This window comes from Oryzias latipes, chromosome 24 (assembly GCF_002234675.1).
Source record: "Oryzias latipes chromosome 24, ASM223467v1".
Lineage (NCBI taxonomy): Eukaryota > Metazoa > Chordata > Actinopteri > Beloniformes > Adrianichthyidae > Oryzias > Oryzias latipes.
The window spans coordinates 7,257,700-7,262,429 of NC_019882.2; the positions used below are offsets into that span (position 1 = coordinate 7,257,700).

At 38.0% G+C, this 4,730-nt stretch overlaps 1 long non-coding RNA gene across 1 annotated transcript; it reads left to right on the plus strand.

Moving 5' to 3' along the window:
- The first annotated feature begins 2,988 nt into the window (after positions 1–2,988).
- Positions 2,989–4,290, plus strand: LOC105357148. Its single transcript, XR_002872915.1, has 3 exons — positions 2,989–3,319; positions 3,507–3,564; positions 3,726–4,290. It is a non-coding gene; the product is annotated as an uncharacterized LOC105357148 (long non-coding RNA).
- Positions 4,291–4,730: the final 440 nt, after the last annotated feature.

The following is a 4,730-nucleotide window of genomic DNA, read 5'->3' on the forward strand; positions in this document are numbered from 1 at the left end:
TATACAGAATGCTCTAAACCTCTGTTATATAGAAAATGAAGCCAGCGTAGCACAGAAACAATAACACTTTTGGTCCAATCTTGTTAAAAAAATCATAGCTTTTTGTTTTTTTTTAGATTCAGATCAAGCAAATTTCGACTTTATAAGTTCTGAGTATTTGACAGTAACCAGCTGTTTTGTCAACTTTATCCATTCTCTTGGGAACATTCGGCTAGGTACAAAACGACTTCTGCAAGATGTTTTTTTTTAAGTCTTTGCACTCGTTTCTGGTGACAGCATAATGTGCGACATGTGAACTACCCTAACTTACATTACAATAATAACATGATGTAATTCTAACACGCAGAGACACAGAGAAAAGTGGCTTTGCACCAACATGCAACCCATTTCAAAGTGTTGCATAACAGCACAAATCAGCTTTTCTCTCATCAGAATCTGCATTGATCGTAAAGCACTTTACTATTATAAAGTTTACACTTTACTAAAGTGTTGCAAGCCTGCTTTTCTCCACTCTTCTGCTCTTGGCCTTCTGTGTAGCAATGACAAAGTGTAATTCAGTCTTTGCATCTTTTTCTTTCACATGGTCAGTTTGAAGGACAGAGGTGAACAGAAAGGCAATGTGCTCGCTAAACAGATTTGGAACATATTACAGCAAAGGAGCAGCTCTGCTCCTCAGATACCCAACTGTTAGCCTCTGAGATTTTTGAGAGGTGCTCAGGGAGACAGACAGACGCTGTGAGGAAATGTACAGTTTAAAAAGAAAACAATAGGGAGCAAGAAGGGCTGTAGGAGAGAACTGGAATGTAAGCTTCAAAAACATTCAACATGTGGTCAGGGTTTAAAAACACTCTTCTCAGTAAGTAGACAGAAAATTTGTGAGGGAATTGTTTTTTCTTTGTCTAAGGGCCTGTAACATCTCTCAATCGTTAGGCCGCATACTTCATACCCTCACATTTCACATTATAAAAGTCATGCAGTGAGTTTTACTTCAAAAAGTAAAACTTTCAGATGGCTATTATACTTCTCTTTCGACCAACCTGTCCTTGACTACTACCAACCTTTTTATTTTGCTCTACCTGTTGCTAATTAAGTGGATCAAGTTATTCCAGGTTCTGACTGAGCACACCAGATCCAGGTGATCAAACTCAAGTAGGGCAGAGATAACTGGAAGACAAATGGTAGGAAATTCCGAAAACCATATTTGGAAAACCCTACTTTATCATCTTTGGCCATCAACATCAACAACAGCGTAGGAAGCACTGCAGGAAATGCTTCTTGATTTCTTAACCATATTTAGAAAAATTCAGTTTGAACTATTTCAAGACATACTTTGATTACTTGAACAACACAAAAGTATTCTGTCAATGGCTTTGGATTAAAGTGACATGCAAGGTAATGAACACTCAGTTCATCTTGAATGTCAAGAAAAGGCAATTTTGGGTCATTATAGCCAACCTATGAATCTGCAGAAGGAAGACAGATTCCCTAGAGAAAATCCACGCATGCACGAGGAGAAAACAAAAACTCCACACAGAAAAGACCCAGCTGAGATTTAAATCTGGGCCTTCTAGCTGGGCCAGTGAGAGTATTGAGCACACCACCATGCAGCCCTCAAAATCTCTCACAATCCTTGAAACCTGTGTCATCAGTACTGTTCTATTCACAATTAAAAAAACAACAAAAATATAAATGTAAATATTTGAAAATATTATTCAAAGGAATCATTGTCTTTAAAATCCAACTCTGATCAACTTTTGATCTATTTTAATTATGATTTTGCCGTTTTTAGCCAAAATAAAAAAAAACCTGTGTCTGCAGAGTGGCAGGAGTTCATTCGAATTTTACCTCAGAGTTTTGGGACTGTTGGTGTGGAGCAAGCCCGCCCCCACTTCCTGTCTCCCATCTATACTCTCTTCTGGTAGCTTACAGCCCCTCACATCCCCTAACCTAACATTACCGCTGCAACAAAGTTGCCGAGAAATATCGGAGCTATCCGGCCGTACAGTTTTGAGCCAGATTCCAGCTCAGATGGGAAAAACAAATCGTTAATGGATCCATTTGTCTCCAGGTGGATGCATCAGAATGGAGTGGAGAAGGGAGCTTGTGGCCCACCTGTTGTAGCTTCTACGTCAGAGCTACACGCTTTTTCAAACTGCATTTTTACATCCTCTGCTGATTTACAACAATTTTAAAAAAGACATATTCAGAAATTCAATTATGAGCTTTTTTTCCCCCACCTATCATGAGACAAATGCCACAAGAACATGTTAAAAGCACCAAAAACAGTTTTCATCGGAGTGGGTCTTTAAATAATATCTTGTTGCCTTGCTAGCTGTAGTCAAAATAGGAACTTAAAGCTGAACAATTTACAACTAAACAAGTTAGCAACAAAGTCAGATATATACTGACACCCAACATTATTGAATCTTCTGTGTTGAAATGGATGACAGGTGCTATTCTAAATCTCTAAAGGATGTCATGTGAAATTTGACAACCATACCCCCTCCTCCACACCCTCATCCCCTTGGGTGTCGCCGTGTAACGTTAGACCCTGTCTCTTCTAATGTCCTGTCAGTGGTTTGGTCCTAGAGATTTACTGTCTTCCGGTACATTTCTGATGAGAAGATATGCCGCTGTGGGACTTTTTTTTTTAAGCTTGGCTCCACCAATAGAACATTGCTTATCTTAAAATACTATAACCAACTGCTGACTACATTGGACTGGATATACTCTGTAGATATGTAGGTCAGACATTGAGATGGATATATTTTGAAGCTGAAAAACGAAAGAATCCAATTTACTAGCTTTTTTTTAAATTTATAATTTATAATAAAGCTCGACTGTCAAATAATAGGAATATTCCTAAAACAAATGTCTTGATATCTATGCTAAAACAACACAGTCTTGCTTAAATTTATGATTAGCTGCACCTGTCTAGAAGCCTTCCATCTGTTTGCTGATTGATGTTTTCACGGGACAACTTTTCAGAATTCAAGGCTTCACGGGATGCATTTGCTCCAGTGCCATATCATGTTTCTCTCCCTCGAAAAGTATTTCAAAGTTGTTTCTTTTCCTGTGTTCGAGTGTAAGAGGTTTCCTTTCTGTCAGCTGACTTAAAGGAAAAACTGTTACATTTGAATCTTGCTGTGTGCTGTGATAATATAACCTGCCTTCCTGATGTCCACCAACACTTTTATCTCGTTTTGCCTGAAGGATTTCCAGATAGCACGTGGAGTTCAAACACTCTGCAGGCGGAACAGACTCTCCGCAGGAGGCCGGGCACATATGTGGAATATTATGGATAAGAAAAGCAGAGCTGGTATAAAAAGATAAAAGCATTGCAGCTTGATGATGACATTTGTTGAAAGTCTAGTATCTAAGTGCAGATATTTAGAAAAATTGTGTTGAAAGTTCAGATTGTTTGTTTCTGCTTTATGTCTCAGACGGAAGAGGGCAGGGAAATGTTTGGGAAGAGGGGTCATGAATTTTTAACCTTCTGCCTGCAGACATCCCTGCCAGGAAAACGCAAAATGAGGAGGCGTGAACTTGTCAACAGTTGATAAGGTCGGTAAACCCTGAGTTTTGGTACATTTGGTGATGCTTTTGCAAAGATTAACAAAAAAATGGTTGGGCTCTAGCAGATGTGTGACCTTTCTGTATAGTCAAACAGGAAAAAGGATGTAAGCTGTGCTAACAAGCCACTTTAAATTGTTGCTTCCTTGCAGACAGAAGCCGGGAAGACACTTCTTAACCAAATAAGCTTTTAGTTGTCGAACTTTAAAGGAAATGTGTGAAGCTTCAGCTCCACGTTGAAAAGCTGTTTTATCTTTATTTTTCCGGTGCGAGTATCTCTGCTTCACCCAGAGAATGTGATGTCTGTGATTTTGGTTAACCTGCCATGAGAAAAGATGCAAATGAGGCAGGTGGCAAGGACTGACATGCAAAGTGTGCCCTTTTATATGCAAAGTTGGATGGGAAAAGCACAAGCTGATAAGCACAAAGACAAACTCACATTTTTGTGTTTCAAGTTATCTTGCATTGAATGAATATGTTTTTTTTTATTTGTTTTAAACCTCTTGTACAGCCTTGAACATTAATATTGTTCTGCTCCACCTCCTGCAACTTCCTATTTCAATTTCCAAATTGTGTCCTTGAATGTGAACATGTGAGCCTGCAGGACTCGAAAGGCTGATGGATAAAAACATGTGCTTCCTGACAGGCACGAGCGTGCGTGCATGACTTGTCGACTTTGCACTGAACTAGAGTATTTTTGAAAAGTTCTGTTGCTGTGACACTGACTTTTGAACAAATGCTCTTATTTAAAAAATAAATAAACAAAAAGTTTTGATTTTTTTTTTGAAGAATGTCAATTCTTTAAAAACAGTTTCTGCAAATTACTTTTGACGGGTCACGCATTTTTTTTACCATAATGACCAAAATAAGTAGGATGAAATTGAATAAACACAGAAAGTTACTTAAATTATGTGGTCTTTTTCTCCTTTTTGCTATTCAATTTCCAGTTAAAAGTTTTTCAAAATGTTACAAAATTCTTTTCATTTCTAACCCGTTATTCCTGCAAGGTTTTCTTTTTTTTAATCTAACTTAAATCACATTCCTATGCATTCCTTTACACTGCATATTGTAGTGTAAAGGAATTCTGATTTTTGAGTAGCTGATGTTAGAGTAGAGGGTTCCGAAGGTTAGATGATGAAAGCTGAGAATAAAATTCT